This window comes from Eptesicus fuscus, chromosome 10 (assembly GCF_027574615.1).
Source record: "Eptesicus fuscus isolate TK198812 chromosome 10, DD_ASM_mEF_20220401, whole genome shotgun sequence".
Classification (NCBI taxonomy): domain Eukaryota; kingdom Metazoa; phylum Chordata; class Mammalia; order Chiroptera; family Vespertilionidae; genus Eptesicus; species Eptesicus fuscus.
Genome location: NC_072482.1, coordinates 5,428,514 through 5,443,078, shown reverse-complemented (window position 1 = coordinate 5,443,078; position 14,565 = coordinate 5,428,514). Strand labels below are relative to the sequence as shown.

The following is a 14,565-nucleotide window of genomic DNA, read 5'->3' as shown; positions in this document are numbered from 1 at the left end:
CCCAGAACAAGGTCACGTTGAGTCAGGCGGTCCTCGCCTGGTCCCTTGAATAAAAATCTAATTACGTCTTAGATGTAGCCTGAGCCCAGGGCCACTGAGGAGCTGGTGGCAGGAAGGCAGAGGTGTGACAAGACGTGTAGCTTAAACGAAACCTAGAGCAGAAGTTTAAGGGTTGAGTCGAAGGGGCCAAGAAGCTTCTCTTGTTCCCTTGCCCCGGGCTGTTTGCCAAGGAGAGGAAAACGCTTCCAGAAAGTACTGGTCCGGGTTTAGTGGCTCCAAGGGAAAGATTTCCTCCCTGAACTGAAGCAAGAACCAGGCTGCAAACCAAACCCTTCTAACTCCCTCCGTGGCCAGAGAGATGCAGGGGTGAGGGTGGGAGGGAGGCAAAGAGCACCTGACTTGGGGTCAAAGGTCTGGATTAGAGCCATGGCCTCAGCCACTTAGATCAGCTCCTTGATCCTGGGAAAGTTCCTTGATTTTCTGAACCTCAGTTTCCACATCTGTAGCCTGGGGATAATACTTTCACTTTATTCTAACGGATGGTGAGTCCCTGCCTCGGTCCTGCACACAGCAGATCCCCAGTAAAAAATCTGTGCACACCAATGCTCATAGCAGCATTGGTCACAACAGCCCAAACGCACAAGCAGCCAGGTGTCCATCGACGGACGAGCGGATCAACAAAACGAGGTCCACCCCGCAGTGGAACACTATTCGGCCGTCAGAAGAATGCGGTTCTGATCCTGGGTGAGCCTTGGAGACATGAGGCCGAGTTACAGAAGCCGGTCACAAAGGACAGATATTGTGTGATCCCCATTATGCGAGGCACCCAGAACAGGCACATTCATAGACACAGAACGCAGAATAGAGGTTCCCAGGGCTGGGGGAGGGGAAACGGAGAGTTACTGCTTCACAGGCAACATTTTTGGGATAATAAAAACATTTTGGAAATAGTGATGATGGTTGTACAACAGTGTGACTAATGCCACTAAGTTTATACTCTTCAAACTGGTTAAAATGGCATATTTTATATTATACACTCATCCCCCGCCGCCCCCACCCCAAACACACACACACACACACACACACACACACACACACACACACACGGGCTGTGGGGCCTGGTTGTGGGAGGAAAGCTCTGTTTTTTGCAGCACTGTTGTGACAGCTCCCTACCGAGACAGCCCACATCCAAGTGTCCACCTGAGTAGAGCGAAGTGCGTTTATTCGCACAACGGAATGCTCTGCGGTGTGCGAATCAACGCCAACCACACTCTACAATCTGAGTGAATCTCACAGACACAACGTTGAGTGAAATCAGCCGGACACGAAAGAGAAGGACCTGTCTGATCCCATTTGTGCAAAGCTCCAAAACAGGCAGGTGAAGCTACGGTGCTGGAGGTCAGGAGGGCTACCCTTGGGGAGTAATTACTGTCAGGGGCCCCGAGGGGGGCTTTCGGGCCGCCAAAGTTCTACTTCTTGATTTAGATGCTGTTACCTGGGTAACACTTGGGGGAAATTCTCCACGCTGTTTTACACTTACCATGCGTTCTTTTCTGTATACTGTACATGTTTCCTTTCACAAGACTTCTCTGAGGTTCTGGTTTGAGTCTTGAGTGAAGGGGATGGTGAACTAGGAAGAAAAGCTACCGAAGCCTGACTCACACACTTACTCTGTGCCAAGCCAGAGGGCAGGGCGCCGGGTTTATAGCTCTCTGCGCTGCTGTGATCCCGCTGCCCCACTCCCCACGCCCCCGGGAGCTGCAAGCAATTAGTTTTTGAACCTGAATAGTCAACTTTCCACAGCGCACCCTGTCCGGGACCTGGCGGGGACGGGGGTACACCCCAGCAAGAAAAGGCCCTGCCCCCCATGCTCCGGCCTCTGGGGTTGCAGGCGCGCAGTAGGCAATCAGCAAGCCCTGTGGGTGGACTGTGTCAGAAGCCTTCCTCCAGTGCACCCCTGAGATCCCACTGCCCCTTGGGGAGCTGCTTGCAAGGACGGGGCCTAGAGAAGAGGCTCTCCTCCCCGCTCCTTGGACACGGGGGAGAGCTGATCTAAAACGCTGGCCTTGGCCCTGGGTGACCCAAGGTGACTCCTAACACCAAACAGCCCTGCACTGGGGGTGGGGGAGGGGATAGTTTATATGTTTGCTTGGTGACAAACTGCTAAATAATAGATCCGGCTGGTTTTGGTTTCTCCCACCGGCTTGACCAATGTGTTGGCCTACTGACTCAATCGGCAAGTTATTTTGGCCTGTGGGACCCAGAACTGGGTTTCTGCTCCCGGAGGCCTCCCCTCCCCCCGGGGTTTGGGCCCCCCCAGGTGTCAGGTTTGTTTGCCTGCCTGTCTGGGCCCTGAGGGCTGAAGCAGGACCTAAGCCAGACCCTGGGTTTTACGTGACCTGGGGCATGTGGCCCTGGGAGCGGCTCCTGCTCGCAGTTTCTCAGGCACAAGCCAGCGGAGGCGGTGTCTCCGTCCTCCTTCCACTTGTCCAGCCACCCTTCCTTCGGGCTCCTCTGCCTTCCCCGCAGCAAGCAGCCGGCCACTCTCAGCACTGACGACAGAGCGCAGCGCGTCCCTTCCGCGGGAATGGTGCTTCATGGTTTACGAAGCCCTTCCTGCCACTTGACTCTCCACAGCCCTCTGTCTGGGACTGAGGCTCAGGGAGATCCTGAGATTCACTCCACTTTAAAACGAGAAGAATGGGCCCTAACCGGTTTGGCGCAGTGCATAGAGCATCGGCCTGTGGACTGAAGGGTCCCAGGTTCGATTCCAGGTTGCGGGCACACCCTCAGTAGGGGGTGTGCAGGAGGCAGCTGATTGATGTTTCTCTCTCATCAGTGTTTCTAACTCTCTCTCCCTCTCCCTTCCTTTCTGTAAAAAATCAATAAAATATATAAATAAAATAAAATAAAATGAGAAGAATGGGCACAGAAAGGTTAGGTAACTTGCCCCAGGTCACACAGCTGGTAGGGCCAGAGCTGCACGTTGGCCTAGGCAGCCAGGCTCTAGAGCCCATGTTCTTCTTTTGTTTGTTTGTATTTGTTTTTCTCCTTTCAGGTTTACGGAAACTTTAATAGTACACATTATTCAGATTGCAGATTATCGAAAGATCAACTCAATGAAGTCCACATTAAAAGAAGAAAATAGGACAAGCATGAAACAACCCGAAAACAATGAAAAGAGGAAATCAACATAAAGGAGATTCATCAACAAGTCTCCGAAACTTAGAACCGGAGACAGACGGAGATAAGACGCTTATACGCGCACTCGTCCACTTTTGTCTCCTCTGTCCCGGGGCTGGATTCCTGATCACATTTCTTTCTTTAAAAAAAAAAAAATTTTATTGATTTTTTAGAGAGGAAGGGAGGGGGGTAGAGAGAAACATCAATGAGAGAGAAACATCGATCAGCTGCCTCCTGCACACCTCCCACTGGGGATGTGCCCGCAATCAAGGTACATGCCCTTGACCGGAATCGAACCTGGGACCCTTCAGTCCACAGGCTGACGCTCCATCCACTGAGCCAAACCGGTTTCGGCATGATCACATTTCTTATCTTCATCCCGTAGCTGGCCATTTTCCCGGCCCTGGAATTTTTAGTTTTCTTTTTCAGCTGAGGATCTGGTCTCCTCATCCTCCTTGTTTTTCAATGTGGGGAACTTTATTCATTGTCCTGACTACTTTGTTTCTTTATGAGAACGGACTTTGATCATCAGCCTTTTTATTCCTGTTATTATTTGAACTTTGTTTTTACGTCGCTGTGAGCGCGTGGCCGCCACAAGCCAGTTATCCCTGTGGTCTCTTTTCTGACACCTCCTGCTTAAAACCCAAAAGGTCAGGAGGATGGCGAGGCCCGCTCTCACGGTCTGTTTCGTACTGAAAGTCCAGATGGAGCGAGCTTTTGCCCTTCCGCTCCACGGGCGGTGCCTGTCCTCGCTGAGCTCGCCTCGGACACACTCGCCCCGTTCTGACCAGGGTTTTTAGAGCACATCCTCTTCTCACCCTCAGACTCTCCCGTGTGAACTCTTTCTTGGTTTCTATATTTCTCTTTGCTTCTGCTTTGACTTCCTTCTCTCTCTGAGCTCCGGGAGTCTCCTCTCCTTCTCGTCGTCTCTTTCCTTCCCGACCTGGCTGGTGCGGCTCTCCGCTCCGGGCTCCGTGACCGCCCCTTGTCCTGCGCTCCTGCTCTGTGTCCACGGCACTCCGGGCATCTGCTGCCAACACGGTCACACGTCTGCTCCTGTCCCTACTTCTGCTTCCTTCCTGTTCTCCTGTTGTAACTGTGTTTGCCTGTAGTTGCAGCACGTTCTCTGCTCCGAGACCACGTGGCTGTCCTTTTTCTCACCGTCATTACGCTCATGCTCATCGCTCTGGCTTCTAACGGTCTAGACGCGGGTGTGACTTGCTGGTCCAGACCCCCCTCCACCCCTTTCCTGACCGCCCCCTGGAGAATCATCACTCCCTCTCCCTTCACATTCGCAGGACCTCCCCCTGACCCCTGACCTCGTCCTCTCTTCTTCGTGCCCATCATGCTTTGTACCTCTTTCCTTACGCTTTGACTTCTCTTTGCTTTTACTCCTACTTTTAGATTTGCCCCCTTTCTTCACCTCGTTTTCATTACATTTACCCGGTTTTTCCTCCTGAGTTTCTTCTGATGTCTCTCTCTTTGCTGTTAGATTATGGTCTTTAACTTTCTTTATTTTTACTTCTTCTGTTTGGACTCTCAGACACATGCCTGTGATCAGTTATTTTTCTCTTTTACTCTCACTGGGCTTCTTTGATTTTCTTTTATTTCCTTTAACTCACTCTTATCACCTTTATCCATCTTTCACCTCGTGATACTCTCATGCTTTGAGCTCTTTGCACCTCTGGGCTCCCATGTGGCGGAGTCTCGCTACGTCTTAAAAAAATCCCTTGAGCGGGAGCTGGATGGAGCTGGGTAGCGCCTTGGTCCTCTCCTTGAATTTTCCTGCCAGACCCAGTGATGAAAGTCGCCTCTGGCGTGAAGCAGGCTGGGAGTTGGGTGGCTTACACTCTGTCTCTGCTTTTCCTTTCCTTTTGCCAGCTTCAGGAGGGCGTTTTCTCATTAGAAATCTGTTTTCGGGTCTGGGGGTCTCCTCTGGACGGACAGAAGACTGGGGTTGTACATCAAGATCCTCAGCCTTGTCCTAGCCGGTTTGGCTCAGTGGATAGAGCGTCGGACCAAAGACTGAGGGGCCCCGGGTTGGATTCTGATCAAGAGCACACACCTCAGTTACAGGCTCGATCCCTGGCCCTGGTTGGGGTGCATGTGGGAAGCGACCAACAGATATGTTTCTCTCACAGCGATGTTTCTCTCTCTGTCTCTCCTCCCTCCCTTCCACTTTCTTTCTAAAAATCAGCGGGAAAATATCCTCAGGTGAGGATGAGCAACAACAAAAAAACAAACAAAAAAGATTCTCAGCTTCACTCACTAGATGCACTGCTCGCGCTTTCCTGTAGCTTCTTCTTTTCTTTCTTGTGTTTTCAGGAATTCTTGTGTGCCTTTCTTTCTTTTTTAAAAATTCAAGACATTATTTTTTATTTTTAAAATATATTTTTATTGATTTTAGAGAGGGAGAGAGAGATAGAAACATCGATTGTAGAGGGCCGCCTGGGAGGCACCTGGGCATTTCCTTAATTATCATCAGCTGAACTCAGGGCGTAGGCCGAGTCACACCCTGGGAACATGCTTCCCCAATCACAGCAGCCCAGGTGTAGGCAGGGGCGGGACTAGATATGTAAATCTAGGCCTTTAAAATAAAGGCGCTGCTCATTTATTTATTTTTTTAATGATTTTTTACAGAGAGGAAGAGAGAGGGATAGAGAGTTAGAAACTGATCAGCTGCCTCTTGCACACCCCCTACTGGGGATGTGCCCACAACCAAAGTACATGCCCTTGCCTGGAATCGAACCTGGGACCTTTGAGTCCATAGGCCAACACTCTATCCACTGAGCCAAACCGGTTTCGGTGAACGTACTGCGTGTTGGTCGGTGGCGTCCTGCTACCTCTCCATCAGAGAGGATGGCGGCCCACCCAGCTCCCAGCTTCATGAATCTATTTCTGCGTCTTGGTATCTTTCTTTCTTTAATTTCTTAGTCCCCAGCTCCTCCACTCAGCAACCGGACCAGAACCTTTTCTGTGATGGCGCGGAAAAGAGAGAAATACCACTAAAATCAATGATGAGAGAGAATTGATCGGCTGCCTCCTGCACACCCCCTACCAGGGATTGAGCCCCAAACCCGGGCATGTGCCCTTGACCAGAATCAAACCCAGGACCCTTCATTCTGAAGTCCGACACTCTATCCACTGAGCCAAGCTGGCTAGGGCTCTTTATTTTCTTTCTTCCTCTTTCTTTCTTTCTTTCTTCCTTTCTTTCTTTCTTTCTTTCTTTCTTTCTTTCTTTCTTTCTTTCTTTCCTTCCTTCCTTCTTTCTTTTTTCTTTTCCTTTCCCTCCCTCCCTCCTCCTCTCCCTTCCTTCCTTCCTTCCTTCCTTCCTTCCTTCCTTCCTTCTTTTCTTTTTTTCTTTTCTTTTGCCTCCCTCCCTCCCTCCCTCCCTCCCTCCCTCCCTCCCTTCCTTCCTTCCTTCCTTCCTTCCTTCCTTCCTTCCTTCCTTTCTTTCTTTCTGTCTTTCATTTCTCTTCAGAAGTACCTTCAGAATCAGAAGAATTGGAAGAAGACCGTGAACCACAAGCTATCTGAGTCCCTGATGAGGGGGAGGAGGATTTATGCCTTTTCTCTTCTCCTTTCTTAGCTTTAGATTCGGGAACTGCTCTACACAGCAGTGTCCATGCCTCAGCACCTGGTTGGCTGGTTGCATTGTTTTCTGGTTTGCTGTTTCCCTCCCAATGTCTTCTCCGGTAATCATGTGCCCAGAGACAACACCATGAGGAGTTGGTTTCCTTGTTATGAAGAACTGTGACCCATTTGTACTCTTTCCTCTGTTGGCTGTTGACCAGAGAAATTCTTTGTTGTATTTAACAACAAAACTCTCAGCTTCAAAAAAAATCCTCCATAAATAGATTCCCCTCCTCATCCACTTCCTTCGCTGAAGTCGCCACTCTGAACCATAAACTCGGACAACTCTGGGAAAGGGACAACGCAGAGGGCAGTGGCTTCTGAGTTGGTTTCCTGTCCCCTTTCACCTGTACTGACAACAGGAGTTCTCGTGTGTTTGGGGGCACACATCAGAAAATAACTCTTCCAGCTGGTTCATTATTTTTATTTATTTATTTATTTTTGTTCGTTTTTCTTTTTAAATAAATCTTTATTGTTCAGATTATTACAATTGTTCCACTCCCCCCCCCCCCATAACTCCCCTCCACCCGGTTCCCACCCCACCCTCTGCCCTTCCCCCCCCCCACTGTCCTCATCCATAGGTGTATGATTTTTGTCCAGTCTCTTCCCACACCCACCACAACCCTTTCCCCCTGAGAATTGTCAGTCCACTCCCTTTCTATGTCCCTGATTCTATTATATTCACCAGTTTATTCTGTTCATCAAATTTTTTATTCACTTGATTTTTAGATTCACTTGTTGATAGGTATGTATTTGTTGTTTATAATTTTTCTCTTTACCTTTTTCTTCTTCTTCCTCTTCTTAAAGAATACCTTTCAGCATTTCATATAATACTGGTTTGGCGGTGATGAACTCCTTTAGCTTTTTCTTATCTGTGAAGCTCTTTATCTGACCTTCCATTCTGAATGATAGCTTTACTGGGTAGAATAATCTTGATTGTAGGTTCTTGCTATTCATCACTTTGAATATTTCTTGCCACTCTCGTCTGGCCTGCATAGTTTCTGTTGAGAAATCAACTGACCATTGTATGGGTGCTCCCTTGTAGGTAACTAACTGTTTTTCTCTTGCTGCTTTTAAGATTCTCTCTTTGTCTTTTGCTCTTGGCATTTTAATTATGATGTGTCTTGGTGTGGTCCTCTTTGGATTCCCTTTGTTTGGGGTTCTCTGAGCTTCCTGGACTCGTAAGTCTATTTCTTTCACCAGGTGGGGGAAGTTTTCTGTCATTATTTCTTCAAATAGGTTTTCAGTGTCTTGCTCTCTCTCTTCTTCTGGCACCCCCATAATTTGGATGCTGGTACGCTTGAAGTTGTCCCAGAGGCTCCTTATACTATCTTCATATTTTTGGATTCTTTTTGCTTTTCCAGTTGGGTGTTTTTTGCTTCTTTGTATTTCAAATCTTTGACTTGATTCTTGCATTCCTCTAGTCTGCTGTTGGGTCTCTATATAATATTTTTTATTTCAGTCAGTGTATGCTTAATTTCTAGTTGGTCCTTTTTCATATCCTTGAGAGTCTCGCTAAATTTATCGGCCTTTTCTAGGTAATTCTTGAAAAACCTTATAACCGTGGTTTTGAACTCTATATCCAGTCATTTTCTTTCCTCCATTTCTTTCATTTGTGACCTGTTTCTTTGTCTCCTCATTTTGGCTGCTTCCCTGAGTTGATGGAGTGGCTTTGTGTGCTATAGGGCCCAGTGGCTCAGCCTCTCCAGTTACCTGAGGTGGACACTCTTGGTGCTCCCCTTTGTGGGCTGTGTGCCCAGTCTTGTTGTAGTTAAGCCTTGATTGTTGTTGGTATCACTGGGAGGAATTGACCTCCAGGCCAATTGGCTGTGAGGATCAGCTGTGTCTACGATGGGAGAACTTCTGTGCTGGAGACACCCTTATGAGACAAGACTTGCTTCAGTGGGGCTTTGGTGCTCACTGAGTCTGCCCCCTGAGTGTGTCCCTTATGGATCTGAGGAGTTGTAATCTGGATGGTCCCACTCTGACCCCTGGGTACACTGGCTCTTGGATCTCCAAGGAGGTGCTAATTTAGCCTCTGCTTGAGGCCACCCAGCAGGAGCTACGGAGAGATCTGTAGATTCCTCTTCTTTGTTTGGATTTTGGAGGTGCCCAAATGAGGCCCAGCTGTGAAGCAATGCAAGCTGCAGCAGGGCCTTGGGCCTTCTTTTGGATGTTCTGGGTTTCACTGACTCAGCTGCAGTTTGTTAGGTAAGTTTAAAATTCAAAGGACCAGGCCATTCATATGCAAAAGCCTCTGTGTTCAGCTTGGATGGGGCGGAGTCTCAGGGCGGAGCAACCAGCAATGGCTTCGTGGGGCGGGATCTCAGGGCGGAGCAAACAGCGATGGCTTCCCATCAGCTCTGTCCTGAGAGGCCCCTGGGTCTCAGTGTCCTGTGGTAATCCCTGCAAACACCTCTGAGAGAAAGCCGCCCTCGAGTTTCGCCCACTGCCAGACAGTCCAGTTTCTCCCCATATGAGTCTGGGTCCCCAGAGTCTCATCCAGAACTGGAGTTCAGAGCAGTCAGGAGCTTTTGTCTCCCTCCCGATTGAGAAATCCAGCTGCGTGCTCAGTTGCCAGCCCTCTCTGCGTGCACGCGCCTCCATACCTCTGCCTTTGCAGCTCCTGTGAATTTCAGTGTGCTTTTCTCTTTCCTTCTAGTTGTAGAATTTCCACTCAGCCAGCCTTCCTGTGGTTCTGGATGATGTCCATTTTGTCTTTTAGTTGTAGTTTTGAAATTGTTGTGTGAGGCAGCAGTTTAGGTGTTTACCTATGCCGCATTCTTGGTTTCTCCTCCAGCCGGTTCATTATTAATGGCAATGTCAAAAAACATTGTGGCTCGGCAGGTGTGGCTCAGTGGTTGAGCCACAGTTCAATTCCCAAGATTCTCTCTCATCATTTATGTTTCCATCTGTCTCTCCCTTTCCCTTCCACTCTCTGAAATCTATAAAAATATATTAACAAAACAAAATAAACATAATGGATGCCGAAGCTTCATTCCCATGGCTCCAAGATTTCAATCTTTAAACGGAAAAAAATCAAAGACAAACGGATCCAGTCCTCTTGGCTCTGCACAGTACAGGCTCTTCTTCCCAGGTCTGGCCCTTTAACACCCTTCAAATCCACCGCTGCCAGCAAAAGCACCAAAGCCCCCTCTCCGCACCCTCCCCGCCCCCCGCCCCCACTGCGCAGACCTGTGTCTAGAGCCCACCCTAGACCATTTCTAATTTCTTAACTTGCCTCTTCTTAGTCACGTGACCTGGGGCAAGTGGTTTAACCTCGTCGTTTTTGTAAATGTGGAACCATTAGAGAGGTCATGGCAGGCGTCGTGACACTTCCCCTGAAATATTTCAGGGCGTCTCTGCCAAGAGCTGGGACAGTTCTTGGTATGAACTCGGGGGATTTGACATTGACACAATACTATCTCTAAGACAGCGTTCATTTCCAAATGTCCCTGTCTTGAACTGTCCTTTATAACCGTTGCTTTCAATATGGAGTCCAATCAAGGACCACACATTGTATTAGTTATGTTTCTAAAACATTTTTTTGAACTATAATTTACATACCATGAAATTCACCCTTTTAAAGTGTAAATACCAGTGGTGCTTTCGTATAATCACCAAATTGTGCAACTGCCACTACTTTCTAATTCCAGAAAATCTTCATCAACCCAAACAGAAACCCTGTGCTCATTAGCAGTCGCTCCCCGTTTCCCGCTCCTCAGCCCGTAGCAACCACTGAACTACCTCTGTCTCTGTTGTGGAAGACCGAAGAAACCCAAGCGTGCTTAGAGAAATGGCGTTACACAGCTTTATTACACCGGCGGTCTCAGAGGAGTTGCCTCCTAAGTCTGAGCAAACCAATATGGTGGAAGCCCTTCTTTTAACCCCTTTTGGTTTCTTTGTCCCCCAAATATCGATGAGGACTTCTGGACCTTTTTGTAAAAAGTCCCGTGGGTTGAGATGGGGGTCTTGAGATCATATCTAAGGGCCTGGCCTGGCGCCAGCGCTGATAACCCCTCTGGGGGTTGTATTGTTCGTGGTTTATGGCCTCTGTAAAATGTGAGTGTTTAGGTAACAGGTCTTGCAAGACCAGATTGTGGAGAAAGGGGCAGTGACTTAATTATAAGTTATCAAGGATGTACATTAGGTTACGGCACGATTCAGATTGCTAGCCCCCCCACCCATCAGGGTTACATCGGAATTAGCCTTTTATGGCTTTGCCTATTCTGGGCACTTCATACAAATGGAATCACACAATCTGTGGCCCTTTGTGCCTGGCTTCTTTCACTTAGCATAATGTTTTCATGAATCATCCCTGTTGCATGCAGCATGTATTGAAACCTCATTTCTTTTTATGGCTAAATAATATTCCATTGTATGGATATGCCACGTTTTGTTGACCCATTTGTCAGGTCATGGACACTGGGTTCTTTCTGCTTCGGGGCTTTGTGAATAATACTGCGTGGCAGTGGCACATTCTGGGGTCCAGGCTGTTATTTTGCAGAAGGCCTCTCCATGTGGATTGTCCGATTGTTTTCCTTACAGTGAGTTTCAGGCTCACGGAATCAGTTTTCATCGCCTAACAAGTGGCTTTGTCCTCCCGCTGAGCCCAGCCATGGCCCACATCTCTTCCCAGCTGTCGCTGGCAGGTGGACCAGCCTGTGAGGGCAGAGCTCCGGGGCCTCCCCAACAAAGCGGCGCTGTGCTCGTTCGCACCGCCCGCGCCCCGGCCGCTGCCTTCCCTGCCCCGTGGGCACAGAGCCTCAGAGCTATTTCAGGCCCCTTCGTGGTCAACCTGGCCTGGGAAAATCTGAGGTCCTGGCTGCTGCACACAACTGCCTTCCTTAGAGCCTGAAGGTCATTCCCTGGGCTTGGCTCCCTCAGCCGTGGCCTACCTGGCCCCTGGCTTCTGACTCCACCGACCCCCAGCAGTCTGCCCCTGGCAGCCGAGGGAGGGAGCAGAACAGCATCACTGGGAAGGGCTTCCTGTTGACAAACGCAGGCCTGTGGCGCTGGGTGTGGTGAAGGCTCAAAAGAGCATCTATCTAAAATTGGGCCCTTTCTGCTCAATGGCTCGGGAGCACGTGTGTCTTTGAGTCATTGCTGTTTTCTTTGTATGGGCAAAACAACCCTTCCCCTGCCCGCTTCCTCGTGCAGCCCCAGGCGACCCGCGGGATGAAACCTGCCGGCTTCCCCTGCTTCCCTCCGGACCTCTTCCCCTGATTAAGAGCTCGGCTTTCCTGGCAAAACCTGAGGGTGGCTGGGGCTGCCGCGCCATGGCTGTTTGTTGATTTGTGAGAGCAGAGTGAGACAAAGCTTTTGAGACTTTCTGGCCTGCTGTGTGGCTTTGTACAAGTCATCCGACCACTCTGTGCTCCTGTGTTCCCAGCTGGAAATTAGAGAATGGATGACACCATCCTTTGTGGTGTTTATCCGAGGACTGAGGTTTGTTTACGGGTGACACAATGGGACAAGTGACTCAGCTGGAGGGAAACTCCTTCCTTGGAGGTACAGACATTCACCAACAGGCCAGGTCCCCTTTGGGCCTTCCCGGCAGATGGAGAGGTGACTGGGGCAAGAGCATAAACTTTGGAGCCAGACATTCCCAAGGTCAAAACAGGTCTCTCTGTGTCTTACCAGTTGTGTGGCCTCGGGCAAGCTCCCCTCTCGGACCCCTTGTGCAATGGGGATAAGAGCAGCCTTTTCGGGGTGTGATGGAGCGATTGGAGGAGGTCTACCTGTGAAGTGTCGGGGAGGTCTGGAATGCAGGTGCTCCGTAAACTATTGATATGGACAAAGTGCAGCCACACAGGGCAGCAGTGGGATAGCTCCGGACAGCAGGTCCAAACCCTTCTCAGGCCGGGGTTTGAGACAGGTCGTTTAGCGCCTGGTGAACAACCTGGACATTTTACTGGGGTATCTTCCCTGGTAATGAAGCCTCCCCCCCCCCCCCCCATCTCTTTTCTTGCTCGGCCCAGTTCTCACCTCCTTGGAAAACAGAACCGATCAGAAATGGGTTCCAAAAGGTCCCACTTCAGCTCAAGGAAAGCCTGGAGGCTGAATTGCCGCAGGGTGAGGCTGCGAACCCACCTGCGGGCCCGGCTCCCTGGGAGGCTTGTGGGTTCCGGCCCCCCTGGTGGCGGGGCTCTGCGTGGGCCACCCAGGGGGTGAGATTTCGAGACTGCCCAGCCACAAATCCTCCCTGTCTTGTGGGCTAATTCTTGATAGTCCTCGCAGCCCACTGACTTAAAGCTTTGATCCCTGCTGGAGAGAGATGCCCCTGGGAAAAGATAGCATTTAATCCTCTTCAATCATGCAGCCCTCAGTGTGTGTGACTGTAGCAAAAAATGCTGGTTGTCCCCTGTGTCATTTCTCTCCGTCTTCATTTTTAATAGGACCCCAAGTTCTGGCTGCCCAGGTAGAGCAGGGTTTCTCAGCTGAGGCTCTGTTAAACATTTGGGGCTGGACAATGCTTTCTTGTGGAGGGCTGTCCTGTGCATTGTAAGACATTTAACAGCATCCCTGGCCTCCATCCATCACCACCCTCCCAGTTGTAACCAAAAATGTCTCTAGACATTGTCAGTGTCCCCTGGGAATGGGGGCCAAAATCTCCCCTGGTTGAGGACTACTGAGCTAGAGACTGCCTTCCCCAGCCTCCCTTGCAGCTAGATGTGGCCACGTAACAAAGTTCTGGCCAATGGCACATGAGTTTACACCCGCAGGTGTGTCGATGTAGGCAACTACCAGGTTCTCTTAAAGGGAAGTGAGGCCTTCTACTTCTTTTCTTTCCTTCCCACTGGCTGGAATGTGGACACAGCGCCAGGTGGCAGAGCAGCTTCGGAGAAGGAGTCTGGGTGCCTGGCACTGCTGCATGTGCTTAGACTGCTGTATCAGAGGGAAATAACCTTCTATTTGGAGCCACCGCCATTTTGGCCTTTGTCACATGGACCCTCGAGGTGAGAAAGAAAAGGAACTGGAGCCTCACACGGTTGAGCCTTTGTGATTTTCAGCCGCCAAACGCTCTCCTAATTAACATAACGAGTCTATCACCTCCTTTCCTGGCTGCAGGGTCTGAAACAAGAAGCAAGGAGAACATGAAGGCACAAACGGAGGAACGGAGGAACGAGTGACTGAAGCTGCCTCAGAGGAGCCCCTTCTGAGTTCTTGGCACTGAGCACACTGCTCTCTCGTAATTCTCTGATCACTCTACCAGAGAGGGATGATGATCCCTGTGCTTCCAGAAGAGGGAGCCGAGGCTCAGAGAGGTTGAGTGACTTGTCCACATTGCACAGCCAGCAAGGGGCGTGCTGCTCCTTTGATGGAGAGACCAGCAACCACAAGGCTCCAAGCATGCCACTGCCTTTGGGATGACCTGTCTCTGGAAGCCCTGCTCCTCTGTCCACCCCAACATGTCTCTCCTCCCCCCACAACTCATGTCCAGCCTCACTCATCTAGTGGTCCTCAAAGAGCTAAGACTCTAGCCCGGCCAGCATCCTCGACCTATGAACCAGAAGGTCATGGTTCAATTCTGGTCAGGGCACATGCCTGGGTTGCAGGCTCAATCCCCAGTGGGGGGCATGCAGGAAGCAGTTGATCAATAATTCTCTCTCATCATTGATGTTTCTATCTCTCTCTCCCTCTCCCTTCCTCTCTGAAATCAATAAAAAAAATATATTTTTTAAAAGAGCTAAGACTCTAAGAGGAAGCTAAGAAGAAGTTGAATGTAGAACATGTAACAAGACGAAC

At 49.7% G+C, this 14,565-nt stretch overlaps 1 pseudogene; it reads right to left on the bottom strand.

The window, feature by feature from the left end:
- Window positions 1–3,858: 3,858 nt before the first annotated feature.
- On the bottom strand, window positions 3,859–11,395 carry LOC103295585 (peptidyl-prolyl cis-trans isomerase G-like; annotated as a pseudogene).
- Window positions 11,396–14,565: the final 3,170 nt, after the last annotated feature.